This window comes from Leptonychotes weddellii, chromosome 3 (assembly GCF_054177405.1).
Source record: "Leptonychotes weddellii isolate Sample4059 chromosome 3, ASM5417740v2, whole genome shotgun sequence".
NCBI lineage: Eukaryota > Metazoa > Chordata > Mammalia > Carnivora > Phocidae > Leptonychotes > Leptonychotes weddellii.
The window spans coordinates 66,279,342-66,296,654 of record NC_138371.1 but is presented as its reverse complement, the minus strand read 5'-3'; the positions used below and the strand labels follow the sequence as shown (position 1 = coordinate 66,296,654).

Here is a 17,313-nt window from a genome sequence, read left to right as displayed (position 1 = left end):
GCTCTGTGCCTTAACTCACTATCTGAATATTAAAGAACAACTTAATATGTTTACCCACCATCTGCATACTGTTTTTTGGCATTGATATTTTGATATCTTTAAGCTGGCTATATAAAGAAATTATGCATTTTAATTTTGTGAGAGTTGTGAGAGCCCCTAAATTTGCTAAGATTGCTTGTTCTGAAACTTAAGAAATCGAAAGTAGAGCATAGGATAGTAGCAAGAAGCAACCTCTCTTCTCTCAGTCATTTGTTATGAAAGGTGCTTCAGCCACTGCTTTCCTCTTATGATTTTATATATATAATATTGGATCCTCTTAAATGAAGATTAAGAGGAGAGAACAAAAAAATGACAAAGCAGAACTATTGAGAACAGAATACGATCAGATGATGAAAGAAAGATAAATTATTAACTGAGTGTTGTAATAACATTGTACAATGCCAACAGCTTAGTAAAAATGGAATCCAAGACATCTGTCTTTGGTCCAAATTACTTCATTTTTTCCTCTTCTTAGGAATTGAAAATATATTCCCAATTTTTTGGCAAATATTCCTCAGAGGAGAATATGGTACATTTTTGTAATGTATATTTTTACTTTATACAACGCCTAATTCTTTAAAAACAGTTTGACAGTTTACACAGCCTTTAGCATCTTGTTCATATACTCACATCAGCTTCTATGTGATGTGGGTGTTATCCCCATTTAACAGATGATTAAACTGGGGATTATAAATGTTAAAGTGATTTGTCTACTATTATACAGCTGGTAAGTGATAGAGCCTAGATTCAGATCTAGGTTGGACTCCCAACCCTATAATTCTTCCTTCTTTGTTTTAAATTCTAGGATCTGGGATGGCCAAATCTGGCCCTCTACCTGTTTTTGGTTTTTTGTTTGTTTGTTTTGTTTTTTGTATAGCCTACAAGCAAAGAGGTTTTTTTACATTTTTTAGCAGTTTAGAAATAATCAGAAGAATATTTCATGACATTTGAAAATTAGATGAAATTCAAATTTCAGTGTCCATAAGTAAGAACAACCACACTCATTTTATGTTACTTTCTCTGGCTGCTGTCATACTACCAGGACAGTGGTGGCTAGTTGTGACAGAAACATCGCTCACTGTCAGCAAAGCCTAGAATATTACTCTCTGGTCCCTTTTTTATTAAAGATTTATTTGAGAGAGAGTGAGAGAGTGGGGCGGAGGGGGGGGGGGCGCAGAGAGAGAGAGCGAGAGAATCTTGAAGCACATTCCCCGCTGAGTGCGGAGCCCAACGCAGGGCTCCATCCCAGAACCGTGAGATCATGACCTGAGCCGAAACCAAGAGTCAGATGCTCAAGCCACTGAGCCACCCATGCGCCCCTATCCGGCCCTTTATAGAAAACATTTGCCAACTCCTGCTTTAGGATATCAGTACCAAAATCTGTGATTAGAAGTTTTTTTTGGAACATGAAAATTCATGAAAGCTTTCACACACCTTAGGTCTTTTGATGGTCCCAACAGCTAGTGAGGCAGATGGTGTTTGCCTTCTTGTACCAGGCAACCAGGAAATGGATGCCAAACCACATGGTCTCATCAGCACCACACAGCTTTTCATGTTCACTAGCTTTCTAGGTACATAATTTTATTTGGCATCTTAAAGTGGAGGGTTATTTTGACATTTCAGCTCGAATGTTATAATCCAATTTCTCATTGTCATGAAGAGAAACTTCATGTCAGAGTTTGTCCACTCTGCTCCTGGGGCTCCCACACAGACCTCCTGGGGCCGATTGTGAAATTCAGGCACTCATACTCTCTGCCTCTTCTTCCCTCTTCTTCCTCTCACTTCCTTTCTGCCCACCATAGTGCCTGTCACTTAGTAGGCACTCAGAGTTTAAATAAATGAATATTTAACCAAATCAGTCTTCTAATTACAGAAGAAAAAGCCTAATACTGGTTTTATCCTTGTAGATAAAGCCTTTCACTACTGAATTTTGTGAAAGTTAACAGAATCTTGGACAGAAGAAACTAGTAAAAAAAAAAAAATAGAAATGTGAATTTCAAGATACTTCCAGAATTTGGCTTTAATTGATGTAGAATTTTGGGTTTTTAAAAATATATAGAAGTAACGCAAGTATCCATCAACAATGAATGTATAAACAAAAGGTATTGGTATAAACATACAATAGAACATTTTCAGCCTTAAATAGAAAGGAAATTCTGATGAATGCTGCAACAGATGAAACTTGAAAACATTATATTAAATGATATAAGCCAGTCACAAAAGGACAAATATTGTGTGATTCCACTTAAGTGAGATACCTAGAGTAGTCCAATTCATAGAGACAGAAAATGAATGTTGGTTGACGGGCTGGTTGGAGGGAAGAATTAGGAATTATTATTTAATAGGCACAGAGTTTCAGTTTGGGAAGACAAAAAAGTTCTGGATATGGATGGAGGTGATAGTTGTCCAGCAGTGTGACTGTACTTACTGCCACTGAACTACACACTTAAAAATTGTTGAAATGGTCGTTTTTACTATCTAGATTTTATCACAATAAAAAAGACTATAAATGTATATGTAAGTAATAACTATTTTAAAAAAAACATTTTACTTAGAATACCTATCAATTATATAATACCATAAAATGACTATTTCAAACTATTAATATTTTTAGTTTATCAAATGAAAAATTTGCCACTTGGTATATAGTACCTAAGTGATTTGGCCCTAAAATTATTTAAGATGTAAAGTTAAGTGTAGCATCCTCTTTCATGTTTTATTTCCAAAATTTATGTTGACATATACAATTTATAAGAAAAATTGTATAAATTTAATTTTATGGTTACACTGACCATAAGTTGCTCTTTTCTTCCTTATTAGCAATTTATGGAAGAAAATTAATTAAAACCATAGAGCAAGCTGAGAAGCACCTTTCTCCCAGGCGTCCCTCTAAAGGTACCAATTCTTTATTAAAGAGTCCTGCGGAGTTTCAAGAGAAATATATATAGTGGAATCCATTAGATCAGTCAATTCATTATACATCATATATTTTCAAATAAGATAATACTGTTGTCATGTATTTCACGCCCTTCATGAAAACTAATTCTTAAAACATTGCCTTCTTTAATAGGTCAAAATTGGAACATTTAATTAATCGTGAAAATTAACATCTTGGTGTGGTTTTACATGAATAGACAACTCTAATTCTATTTTATTTATACAGCTAATACCAAGTGAAACCCCAAGCTAAGAGAAATTAAATATTCAAAAAAGTATAAAATTGAAAGTAAGCCATCCTACAAATGTAGGGTTCCCTTTCCCAACCATTAACACTTTCCCCAAAATTAAGTTTCTTGAGTATATGTCAAGAAAAAAATTTTCTGCATACTCTAGCAAAAAGTATGTCTTTAGAAAAACAACTGCCTGGGGCGCCTGGGTGGCTCAGTCGTTAAGCCTCTGCCTTCGGCTCAGGTCATGATCCCAGGGTCCTGAGATTGAGCCCCGCATCAGGCTCCCTGCTTGGCGGGAGGCCTGCTTCTCCCTCTCCACTCCCCCTGCTTGTGTTCCTTCACTCGCTGTCTCTCTCTGTCAAATAAATAAATAAATAATTTTTAAAAAAAAGAAAGAAAAAAGAAAAACAACTGCCTGGCTCTCCTTTCCTGAATAATCTTTCTTGGAGATTATTCCCCACATTAATGCATGTGGATTTACTTAAATCCTTTCTAGGATTGCATGCAGTCCTATTAATATAGATGTATGTAACATATTTAATCAATTCCTCATTGATGGCTGTTAGATTGTTTCCAGTTTTATTTGGTTGGTTTTGTGTACTTTTCCAAGTATAGCCAGAGTTTCAGCCTTTGAACTGGTGGGCCAATGGGTAGCTACATTTTTTATTTTTTTAGATATTGTTAAATTACCCTCCAAGAGTTTGCACCCATTCACATTCTCACAGCACCTTTTCTCCGTACCCTTACCAGTGCTGCACACTCTTAAGTGTGCTAAGTCCTATTACTCATCGTTAGAACGGACCTTTATAGGTCATTAGAATATTATTGAACCCCGTAGAGTACTTTAATCTTCAAAGAAAGCAAAAATAACAGTTCTCCTCTCAGTCAGAATACTGTTTTCCAGGAATTAGACTATTCCTTAAACAGGATCTGTCCTGGTAGTATTCAAACAATACTTCATTTCTTTCTTGCTGCTGCTTTTTTTTTTTTTTTTTTAAGATTTATTTATTTATTTTAGAAAGAGAGAGTGGGCGGGGCAAGGGGAAAGGGAGAGAGTGAATCTTAAGCACACTCTATGCCGAGCTAGGAGCCTGATGCAGGACTTGATCCCACGACCCTGAGATCATGACCTGAGCCAAAATTAAGAGCAGGACGCTCAACCAACTGAGCCACCCAGTAGCCCCAATAATACTTCATTTCTTTAGCCTTCTTTTCTTTCTTAATTTTCTGAATTAGATTTTAATTCAAGAAGTCCCATGCCAGTTGTAAAAAGTGAAACAGTATAAATATAAAGATAAAAATGTAAATAGTATCTCCATCGCTTTCTCAGTCCTACCCTCCTGAAGTTACCAATTTTACTGACCTGCTACATTTCTATCACAGTTTTCTCCATGCTCAGACCAACTCATGGAGTATTTTTTATTGTATTATTTTTGTGTGTTTTAATCAGTTCTCCAACTGATTTTTTCACTTAATCATGTATAGTGGTTTTTCTGAGGCAGCAGATAAAGTTTCAGCTTATTCTTTTTAATAACTAATTTTAGTCATTACATGTATGTAATGTGGAGATTCCATAGTTTGTTAAAATATTGCCATGTAGATATACATTCAAATTGTTTCTAACAGTGCTGCACTTAATATTTCATATATGTGGTTGTTTTTATTTCTGTAGAGTAGATATCCAGAAGTAGAATTGCAAGGTCATGGGGAACATGTATTTTTCATTTTAATAGATGTTATCTGGTTGTTTTCCAAAAGGGTTGTAGCAAATCACGCTAACATAAGTAGTAGGTGCAAGTACCTTTTTACCTGGCTTCTCCCCAGCTCTGGATGTTCCCACTTTTAAAATGTTTACTTATATGGGGCACCTGGGTGGCTCGGTGGGTTAGCCTCCAACTCTTGGTTTTGGCTCGGGTCATGATCTCATGGGTGGTGGGATCGAGCCCCCCGTAGGGCTCTGTGCTCAGTGTGGAGTGTGCTTAAAGATTCTCTCCCTCTGCCCCCTCACCTCACTTGTGCATGCTCTTTCTCAAATAAATATATAAATCTTTTTTTAAAATGTTTGCTAATATGATGAAAATGACATCTCATTGTTACTTGATTTTCTTTCTCCTAATGAATGAAATTGAGCAGTTTTTTTCCAATATTTTAATTAACATTTACATTTCATCTTCGGCCACTTGTTTTGTTTGATACCCTTTGCCTAATTATACTATGTTTTTGTAAAATTTGTTTATATGAGATTTTAAATACCTGTTATATATTAGAAATATCATTTCTCTTGTTTCTGGTCATTTGACTTTGTTTGCATGATATTTTGGCAGATGAAGTTTTATTTTTATGTAGTTAAATATTCCTATCTTATTCCTTATGATTTTGGGGTTGCTTGTCTTCTTATGGAGGTCTCTATCATCCTAAGATTATAAACATATTCTCCTAGTTTATCTTTACCTAATTGGGGGTTTTTCTACATTGATTATAGGATGTGGGGGGGGTGGCTGCGTGTGCACACACGTGCAGTTTGAGTTAGTAATCTAGCTTTATTTTCTGTAATTATACCAGCAGTTCTTTTCTCATTGAATGAAATTCTACCTTTGTCATAATTAGGAAGTTGCCATATATACTAGCATCTGGCTCTTTAATTCTTATTACATTGCAGGGCTTTATTTGATTTGGGAAGAAAGTTTTGAAACAGGAAAATCTATTACAGTTCTAAATATAACCTTCGGGAATAGGAAATGAGACAACCTCAATTTTTTCAGCTACCTGTAATGGAAGGAGCAAGAATATAGAATTCCACTCCTGTTCTTTACTTATTAATTATGTGACCTTGAGCAAGTCATTTATTTTGCCTCTCCCACCATAAGATTGCTCAACTCAGTAGTGGCCTGTACTTTTTTTTTTTTTTTTAAGATTTTATTTATTTGACAGAGAGCGACACAGCTAGAGAGGGAACACAAGCAGGGGGAGTGGGAGAGGGAGAAGCAGGCTTCCCGCTGAGCAGGGAGCCCGATGCGGGGCTCGATCCCAGGACCCTGGGACCATGACCTGAGCCGAAGGCAGACGCTCAACGACTGAGCCACCCAGGCGCCCCAGTGGCCTGTACTTTTATAAGGATTAGAGAAAATAGATGTAGAGTGCCTGACCCATAGTTGGCGTTCATTCAGCAATACCTAGTATTATTATTAGTGTTATGATTAAAAAGAAATAAGGAAGTAAGATGTTTAGTATCAAATTGTACTGTTCAAAACCTAAGCAGGTTTATTTCTTCATGAGTATATATTATATACAAGAGAAAAAGAATTCTAAATGTGGTAATTTAATGATTCTTTCAGATAAATATATTAATCTGAACAATAAAAATAACATTCAAATCTGGTACGTTTTTTCCTAAAAACATGTCTCTTTTTTATCTTTTTTCCTAATGAGAGCCATAGACTTAACACAAGTAAAAAGCAACAGCATGTAACTTTGCTTTTTTGGTAAGTGGGGGAAATACAGCTATTAAATAAGGGTAACAAAGAGTAAATGAAAATTGCTTTTTATATAGCTAACCAGTGGAAGAAGCAGTGTGTCAGAGGACAAAGCAGGAGAGGCAGAGAAAGAGAGACCTGGCATGTAGAAAGACAAGGAGGCACACTGTGAACCTGAAGACTGCAGTGGGCATGAGTCTAGACACAGCCATATTGAGGTGGGACTCAGCCTATAGCTAGACATGCCCCAGTTCTGACCTGAGGCTTTAGTGTTCTTTGTAGGTTAGATATATCCTATGGTTATCAATAATACATTGATTTTCTTAACCTTATATCTCAAGAATCCCAGGACAAGTTATGGAGGTTTAGAAAGGAAAGATGATATTAGCGGAGCCATACAGATAAAATGTAAAAATAAAAAGTTCAGAAGACAAAAAAAGTTGAATGCCTCCTATACCTCTTGAGCCGGATAACAAGCCTTCACAAGGAACCATTTAATTGGCTAGGGCCCAGCCATTAAATGTACATTCTAATTCTACTAATTGCCCACACACTTTAACCATAAAATATCTGCAAAACAGAAAGAACAACTATAAAATAAGCTTAGTAATTAAAAAAATATCATCATAAGAAAAGATCTACCTGTGCTGGTTGGTATTTGTTTCCTTTTCCCATTACATTTCATTAAGTTACTAACCAAATCTTAAATTAATCATTTTTTAAATTAACCTTATTCCCTAGTGCTACTTATTAGACCTATTGAAGAAAGGAAGATTAAATTTAGCCTTTGTTTCTTTTACCATTTTTATGGGTTTTGCTATGCTTGCTATAACCAGTCCACATGGAGAAAGTGGAAGATTGGTCATTTATTTTTCTCAATTTTCTATTTCCGTAAATGATTTATTTGCGTTATTATCATCTACTGTGCAGTCACTTAACTCTCAAATAAGCATCTAACATTATGTGATACGCATCATTGATCTTACTAATTTTGAAATATTTATGTACTAGAAAACCAGATAAATTAAGTTATTATTTTTCATAATTTCTTAATAAACTTTAAAGTAATGGCTAATAAAATTTTCAAGGTATTACATTTTAAGGAAAAGTTTCCTTGTGTTTTTGACATTAATTCTACCAAATAACTTACCTTGTTGGAAAAATGACAACAGTTATTGTCCCATGCAATGGACACTGGCTCTAGGTATCCGTTTCCCATGTGGTCACCCTTCCTCAATATGCATTTTACTACTAGGATTTCTCTAAGTATACATAATTTTTTTTTTAATTTTTTTTTAAAGATTTTATTTATTTATTTCAGAGAGAGAGAATGAGAGACAGAGAGCACGAGAGGGAAGAGGGCAGAGGGAGAAGCAGACCCCCTGCTGAGCAGGGAGCCCGATGTGGGACTCGATCCCAGAACTCTAGGATCATGACCTGAGCCGAAGGCAGTCGCTTAACCAACTGAGCCACCCAGGCGCCCTAAGTATACATAATTTTAAGCAGTAGTAAAACCTCAACTAATAGAAGACAACTAGAATTATTTATATTTACAAGTACACACACACATATATATTCTGCTTTTTAGGAGAGAAAATAAATGGAAATAAAAGAAGACATTCCTAGTTCAGCAACTTAAAATGTCTGTCACTTGGTGAGCAGGTTTTTAAAAATGGTGTGCCGCCCCTGGGAAACTCCTCATTTTCTGAAAGCCAGGGTATGAAGCCTGAGAGATCAGAGAATTCAGAAGGTAGAAGTAGATATAAGCAATTGTGGGATGGGGAGAAGCAAGCATGGCATAAGATAAGCATATTAATGGCAATAAATCACAGTATCACTGAAATGTGCATATTAGTTATTTTAAAAAATAAAACCTTAATTTGCCCATGTCACCATGAATAATAGGAAATTTCTGATAGAGCTAATTTGTTGGGACACCTGGGTGGCTCAATCAGTTAAGCATCTGCCTTTGGCTCAGGTCATGTCCCCAGGGTCCTGGGATCGAGTCCCACATCGGGCTCCTTACCCATCGGGGAGCCTGCTTCTCCCTCTGCCTGCTGCTCCCACCTACTTGTGCTCGCTCTCACTCTCTCTCTCACTCTCTCTCTCTCTTGCAAATAAGTAAATAAAATCTTAAAAAAAAAAAAAAAAACTGGTTTGTTAAAAGAGCAGTCAACAAAATTATGGGAAACCCGGGTTCTAGTCCCCGCTCTGCCCTCACATATCCCTATGACTTTAAATAAAAGTAGAACATTATTTTGTACCATTGATTACCTACATTGTAAGGATATGATCATTATCATATCCGAAATGCTTTAAGAGCCTAAAAAAGGATCAACCATAATATATTATGGCTGTCTCTGGTACAAATACTCAGGAATCAGTTAGTTTAAAAATTTATGCAATCAGTTATAAATACAAATCAAATGTGCTGTATACAATTCACCCTGAATGAATTAGGGTTTTCTTGTTTTGCTTTTGCAGGGAGCTAGAGGGATACTGAGATTAATGAAATAGATTCCACTCTTCTTCAAGAAGAATCCAGCTTGGTATTGAGTACATGTAATGGGCCAAGCACTTTGCCCAAGGGCTAGATAAAGGTTTGTGGGCATTCATGGCAGGGTAATATTTCAGGGTTATGGAACAACATGAGAAAAAGCTTTGAGTGGTATGTATAAAAAAACCATAAAGAGTTCAGTCTAGGTGCATGAGAGAGAGTGACAGTAAAACATTTTTGTTTTGTATTTGGCTGAGGTCGGGAGCAGGAGGGCACACTACCTTGGGTCTTAAAATACAGCTGAGTTGACCTCCTAAGTTCCATTATGGGTGGGGTAGGAAGGTTATGGTGCACAATGGTTAACACTATGGAATTAAGAGTCAGGCTCATTTGATTTCAGATCCTGGTTTTGAATGACCTGAGGCAAGTCAGCCCTCTGTGGAATGAGGGTAACCCTGACTACTTTGCTGGCTGAATGGGGAGTTAACAAAGTAGTGCATTTAAAGCACTTAGCAGAGAGCCTGGAGCCCAGACAGCTCTCAGTATAAGATAGAGATTATTGATGATTAGAATTGTGCTTTCAACAGATATAGCTAGGAAAAATGTGAAAAGCAGAGGCAAGGCCTTTGACCACCATGGTGGGGGGAAGACTGAGAGAGGGGTTACTGCATTAGTCCAAAGTGAATGTGAGCCTGAATTAGGGGGAATGGCAGGAATGGTGGGGAAGGGAATGGACTCAACCCATGTTAGAAAGGTGGAGTGACAGCATTTAGGAAAGCGTTTATCATGAGAAGTATGGGGAGTAAGAGAAAGGAAGGAAATGGTAAAAACACTTACGGTTTGAGCCTGTGTGAGAGGAGAAGGGTGTAGGACACTGGTCCTTGAAGTTCTGCGTGCATGAGAATCTCCTGGAGGACTTGTTCAAGCACAGGTGGCTGGGCCCTACCCCTTCGGATTCAAAGAAGTTTCCAGGTAGTATTGATGCTAATGCTGCTGGTTCAAGGTACACACTTTGAGAACCACTGCAGTAGAGAAAAAACACAGGAGGCAGGGGAGGTATAGCAGAATGGAGGACACATCTTCAGGTACCGCCACTTAGCCAAACATTGAATCTGACTAGAGATAGTGAATTGTATATCACCAGTGTGTATGGACCTGTGTGATGGTCAGATTGCCAGGTGAGAGATTGAAGACCATGACAGTGAGTTAGCATTAAGGCGACAGTTTTTTTAAAAGCCATCAGTGGTGCTATAAAAAATGCTTGGACTTTTACCTGTTTACCGTAATGTTCTCATCTGCACCTGGTTCTAGGCAAAAAGCTTTCCTTGTGTGTTTTAATGTAAACTTCCCTTCCTTTATTTTGATTTCTAGTAAAGGAGCTTTGGTGACAGTGTTACAGATATGAGCCTGAGCTTTAGAATAAAAATTTAGAGGTAAACTTCGCTGTTTTCTCTCTGCTTCATTAAAACTGAAGGATGAGATATCGAAGCTAGAACCTGGTATAATCTTGTGTGATTTGGTAGGATAAAACAATAAAGATCTTACTGTTGCTCATCCTTGTTGGAATGTTAGCTAGTATAACAAAAAATCAGACGGGTAATTTATATCTTGTATTTTTCTTTTATCTTAAACAAGATCTATAATGTAAGAAGCAATGGGCATAGTAGAGGGCATAGTCCAGCAGAGGTGTCCTAATCAGATGTACCCTTCATATCTTCAGAGTGGGATGAGGTCAGCAGTTTCCATTTGAAGGTTAACCCTTTGTGGTGCCCTGCCTTTTGTAAATATTCTGTCTGGACAAAAGTAATTAAAATTTTGTGTTCCAGTGTATAAAATTCATTACTTCAAGATAAAATTTATTACAATAAAAGAGCTTTATTTTTCAGTATTGCCTAAGTTGTGTTCTGCAAGATGGTATTGTTTTCTTGAGACGTTAATAGTTGTTCCTTGAAAAAGAAAAAGTGTGCTTAGTCTCAGTAAATCAAAGAATCACTAGGTTATACAAAGGTAAGCTGATTTCCTATTGGTAAACTTCTCAGAACTTTTAATATGCTAGTGTTGCCATGAATCTCCAAGATTTGGAATCTTCTGGGCAGCATTTCCCAAACCTTGTTGACCTGGAACCCCTTCCTTTCAGGGCATATTTTATGAGACACTGATGTTCTCATAACACAGTTTGAGAAAGGCAGTGTTTGTTATTTAAGTCTTTTTAATTTTGAATTTCCTTTTAACAAAGGGAATTAGCCAGTACAAGGGATATCATGTCCATCTCCCTTGTACTGACTAATTCCCTTTGTTAATAATAATTAATTATGCACGAATTAGGGACTGCCAAGTAGACCTTCTAATGATTTGTCAGTTATTAAACTGTGAAAGAAAGTCAGGACATTTAATCTCCTCTACCTTCCTGACTAGTTATTTGGAGGCTGAGAAGTTCAAGGATCCTTTGAAAATGTGGCTCCTTTGCTTTTAGTACCAGCCTAGATTAAAGAACAGCATTTAGGATGTTTTTGAGGATTTCTTATTCTTAAATAATCATTTTTAAAATAGTTCCCTAGGGGGCGCCTGGGTGGCTCAGCCGGTTAAGCGGCTACCTTCGGCTCAGGTCATGATCCCAGGGTCCTGGGATTGAGTCCCGCATTGGGCTCCCTGCTCCGCGGGAAGCCTGCTTCTCCCTCTGCCTCTGCCTCTCTCTCTCTCTCTCTCTCTCATGAATAAATAAATAAAATCTTTAAAAAAAAAAAAAATAGTTCCCTAGCCCTAGCTCAAGATCCTCAAAGGTATGATCATGACCATAATTTGCTCATATTTTGAAGATGAGAAAGAGGAAAAAAATGCTCTAGTATATCCTGAGAGCAGGACCTATCCAGCACAAACCTATGTACTTTAAAAATCTAACATGCTATTTGGTGATAATTAATCTCTTAGTGATATAAAATTTTCTTTCAGCATACCAAGGCAGAAAAGTAAATTATTTTTTGGAAGATTTTTAAGCAAAAATGATTGAAATAAAAATGCTTTCTTGCTTCACCACTGATTGCACCACATAATGACCATGTCCGTTTTCTTCTTTCAGTATAACCAGTACTCAGTACTTCCTGCTGAGATTTATAGGCATGGAAAGGCATGTTGACCCGTGGTGTGTTGTACATGTTCTGCTGATGTAAAATGATTTTTAGTACACAGATGCACCTCTTTAAAAATTTTTGTGTATTTTAATTTATATTAAGAAAATTATAAAAAGCTTTAGAAACCAGGGTTTTAATTATTTTAATATCCAAGACACTGTGTTTTCAAAACGAGTCAATTTAAAGAAAAATATTTGGCAAAAGATAGTATAGGTCAAAGGGGAAGGAAGCAGAGATTGAGGAGTCCTGAGATCAAGAAGATGCTTTCTGATGAGAAACATTTGAGCCTTAAACTGAGAGGAAACATTGAAGAGTCAGGAAAAAGAAGCAAAATCCTGGAGGAGGCCAGAGGGTGTGGAGAGGCTAGCCGTAGACAGGAAGGGGCCACTCCCTCCACTAAGTCTGGAAGAGAACTGAAGATTAGTTGAGTGTGGGGACAGGAAGGAAGTTGGGGTATCATCGCTCATGGCCTGCTATGATGCCCACTGCTCTTTCTTAATTGTCATCATCACAGCAGTAATAACTATGGTAGCTGCTCCTGAAGCAGTAAATCAGAATAACTAGAAGAAAATAGATAATAGTGATGCAAGTGGGCAACTGTAGTTGGACTGCATGGGCCGCAAAGCACAATGAGCTTTTGCACATATTTAGAAGAATAATGGTTTTTATCAGTTAAGGAAAAAAGAACACGACATACTAACATCAGGAATGTAAGAGGGAATGTGATTCCAGATCCTACCTGGCATGACGACAATGAGGAATATTAAAAACAATTTTATGCAAATAAGTAGAGAGAGTGAGGAGGCAGGACTTTTTGGTACTTCAGGTATGGGCTGTGAAGAATGTATAGTCTTTACCAGAGAGAAAGGGGCAGAAAAAGCAATATTTTCAGGAAACTACATTTCACTTAAAACCTTTTGAGTCTTCTTAGTAACCCAGCGGTGGAGAATATTCTGAGTAAATAATGAAGAGTTTATAAGGAGAGAATTTGCAAACTGGAGTGAGGCTTCCATAGGGCACAGTTGAAAAGGGTCAGGAGATAATGTCACTACTGGCCATCAGTGAGGACTTAAGAAGGGTTTGAGAGAGACTAGGAGGCCACAGGAGAATAAGCTATGCCCTGTTTTCAGTGCCAACAGCCGTGTCCTTGAAGCTAAGGTGGAGCTCTTCCTGCTTATTAAAGAAGATGAGAGTGGAAGTACCTAATGCTAAAAGCTTCCTGAGGCTTCTGGAAACCAGAAGAAGTAGACAATAGCCTCGTGACTAAATGTGCAGGATCCACAGTGTTTGTTTGAAAGGAACACTGAATCACCAATTCAAGGCCTCATTGAGGACTGAGGTGCCTGGAAGTTTAGGTAAAGAAAGGTAAACCTAAATAAGAAGGGAATAAGACAGAGATTTCACTGCCAGTGAGCAGCAGGAACAGGTGGATATGTATGATAAAGAACTAACTAGAAGTCTCAGAAATGGAAAATATTGTCATTGGAAAACAAGTAAAATCTCAGGGCACATAGAGAAATAGTGAGTTGAAAATAATACTGCGAAACTTCCCCCTGAATGTACTTCAGAGTAGCTAAGAGAAAATATGAAAAATCTATTAAGACTCTAATTTCTGACATACCCTAGCTATTCCTTTCCCTGAAGGAAACTAAATATGCTGAGTAAAATGTTTTGCATTGTTTTTTGTTTTTTGTTTTTTAAAGCAGGGCTAAGCTGGAAAGTAAAGAATTCACAGAAACCAAAACTGAAATGAAAGTGGGAATCTTAAACTAAGTAAGCAGTAAGTAAACCTGGCTTTCACCTTGAAGGTACCTGCCAAACCTAGGTGATCTTGAGCATGCCATTTGGCAGCGACATGCTACCTGCCATTTGAGGGCTGCCCAAGGTGGGGAGTCTAACAGGAGATCCCTTGTCCAAAGCTAAAATTTTACAAAACTACATTAGTGTAAGGGTAATAAGAAACTTGCCCCACAGAAGAGGACAAGCCTGGGTGCTGGAAATAGGGAAACATTCTCACACGTGTGAGAATTTAGGATACCTATGATTTTCAAAAATCTAAATGACCAATAAACATATGAAAAGATGTCGGTTATCAGGGAAATATAAATTAAAACAAATGCATGATAGCTTCCCATATTTATCAAATTACCAAAAAAGGAAGTGGGGATTTAAGCCCCCAAATGCAAATTGATGTCCATGAGAACGTGGAGAAACTGGAACTCTGTTATATACTGCTGACTGGAATATAAATTGGTACAACTGCTTGGGAAAATAATTGTGACAGTCATTATCCAGTAAAGATGTGCATTACCTTCAGCCCAGCAATTCCATTTCTAGGTCTCTACTGTGGAAAAGTCAGGCACACGTGCACAAGTACAAGGATGCTTATGTGGCAGCAGGCTTATAATTGCACACAATTGGAAACAACCCAAGGATTCATCATGTTGAGAACATATAAATACATTGCACTCTAGCTGTGCAGTAGAATACTGCTGAGAAAGGAAAATAAATGAGTTCTGTTCTACTGATATTGATATATCTCAAAATCATAATTAAAGCAATCTGCACAAGTCTGCACAGTATTACCACTGATGTAAGTTATGTGAACATGCAAGACAATACTATAAGTCATCTATGGATCTGGAAATATGGAGTAGTAATTATAAAATATTCACATGAATATTAAACACCAAATTCAGCTTAATGGTTTCTTCTGAAGAGGGAGCGAGAGAAATGAGAGAAATAGGATCCATGAGAGAGAAACTAGGGTGTTTCAATATATCTGTAATATTTTATTTCTCAAAAAACCTGAAGCAAATGTAGCAAAACATTAAGATTTGCTGTATCTGGGTCAGTTTCTCCAAAGCTCATTGTGTTATTGTCCATACTTTTTCTCTGCATTCGAAGTATCTCATGGTATTTAAAAATCAAGAGAGAAAATTTCTCTCTTTATATAAAAGGAGGCCAAAAAACAGTACTTAGGTTGGGTGAGGTGGAATTTTGGGTGCAGAGTATTTATTACAGATAGACACTTGTGGAGGAGAGGGGAAGGAAAAGCAGGATTGAGTAGAGAAGTTCAAACACTCTGCAGCCTGGCCCAGCCCACAGGGAACTCTGGAGCAAATCTGGGCCCTGCCTTTGTACACCTACCTCAATCAGTGGCTGGCTGCAACCTGCCCAGAGGGCATGCCCTTGAGCCAGGCGGTTCTCTGCAGCTGAGGCGCCCCTGAGGTGGCTGATAACTGGGCAGCAAGTCCTTCCTTGGGCTTCCTGCCCAGCTCTGTCCACCATACAAAGCATGAAAATGAAGTTTTTTTTCTTCTGTTCCTTTGGCTCACTGTCAGAGAATATTTATCAGTGTATTTACCTGAGAGAGATGAGGTAAACATAAAAAAAAGCTTTCAAACACATGTGAACAGACTCCATTTTATAGCATACTAGTAGCCTTGACTTTCTCTCTAAGTTTGTTTATGGTCTTGTATGCCAGAATTTAAGAGGAAATTGTCATATGCTAAATCATTGGCAAATCTTTTAACATTATTTTCCATGTTTTCACAAAGGAGAACAAATATAGGGTCCCCTTATAATTTAGATGACCAGTTTTGGATGCTGATTTAAGGATTCGCCTTTACAATGTAAGGTTAAACCAGAGTGTGTGGTAAAATACAAATTTTAAATTTATAGGTGGTATCTCTGTGTAATCATCTTAATGAGCGTTATTTTAGAAACGATTAGGTGTGTTTTTATATGACCATGTAATACTGTCTTCCTCATCAGGCAGTCTAAGAAGCTGGTAGAGACAGATTTGTCAAATATTTATATCCTGCTCACCCATCTTGGTGCTAGTCCCATATGGGTGTTCCAGTTGTGTTTTGTAGGTATAATATTTATGATTTTGCAACAAAGTATACATATGTTTTCCTTATAAATATTCACAGGTATTAGGTAACCTTTACAAATTCCCTGCTTTATATCTTCCTGATATTCTGCTTTCAGTGCTTTAATGACATCCTGCTTATGAGAAGTGTGAGCAAATAATGGGCAGAATTATTTTGATAAAAGTAGCTGGTGATGTTCAATATTTTAGGTCCATGGCCAGTAGTGATATAATGCGGACTTTATCAGTCTGTATGAATGTTGAAGTAATTATCCAATTTTTAAATGAAAAATGTAGCTACATCATGGGTACATTGATTCTCCTAGCAACTCGACTGCTATCAATGGTTTCTATAGGTGCTTCAGTCAAGATTTCTAGTTGTAAGAAACAGAGACTGACATGGCTAGTTATGTAGAAAAAGGCATTATTAAGCAAGTATTTGTGAATTCCCATGTTTGTAGCAAGGGCTGGAGAACAAGCTTTGAGGTTCAACTTCCAGAAACACCACAAAATTGGGTAGATAAAGAAACCACCAATGCTGCCACTAAGCATCAACATAGCAGTTTGTGTGGAGGTCATTTCTGTATTAGGAACTTAACCCTGATGCCTGTTGCAGGGATTGCAGCAAGAAGGTGAAAGAAAATAAGCTCGTGTTTTCTGATGTCAGAGTCTTAGTTTTAGCACCTGAGTCACAGTCTGACATCTTCTTGGCAGAGCCAGTCACCGTATCTCTGCTTCTGAGGGAAGGAATTACGGGACAGTAAGTTCCAACTTCTGCCTTCAAGTGGGAAATTTCCCAACCATTCCCTTGAGAGAATGCTCAAAATGTCATAGGCAGCCACCAACATGATAAAAATCCACTGAAATGGAATTTTTTTGTATGAATGAAAATTTTTTTCTGTTCTAATTTGAAACATACTTTAATCCTACCGTGGTAACTTTTGGCCATCCCAAGTGAAGAAAACACAGCAGCCCTCCATCCCTAGTACTCACTGAACTCAGAACACAAAGGTAGTGTGATGGCTCTGAGAATATTTTTGTATTCACAGATGGTCCTTTTCTGGCCCAGCTTGATACAAGCAGCCAGTCTTCTGGGATAAGAGTGTATAACAAACAGTTGAGTAAAATT

General features: G+C 37.4%; 1 protein-coding gene across 12 annotated transcripts in view; it reads left to right on the top strand.

Annotated features, from left to right (window-relative positions):
* The window catches only part of PKP4 (plakophilin 4), a 235,978-nt gene that overhangs the window by 111,679 nt on the left and 106,986 nt on the right, over positions 1 to 17,313 (top strand). The window contains exon 1 of one of the 12 annotated variants that reach the window (XM_081814395.1): positions 14,043 to 14,087. The exons of the other annotated variants lie outside the window; for them this stretch is intronic. The gene's annotated coding sequence lies outside the window, so the exon portion shown is untranslated. Of the gene's footprint in view, positions 1 to 14,042; positions 14,088 to 17,313 lie in introns of those variants that run through there. 12 annotated transcript variants of the gene reach the window in all.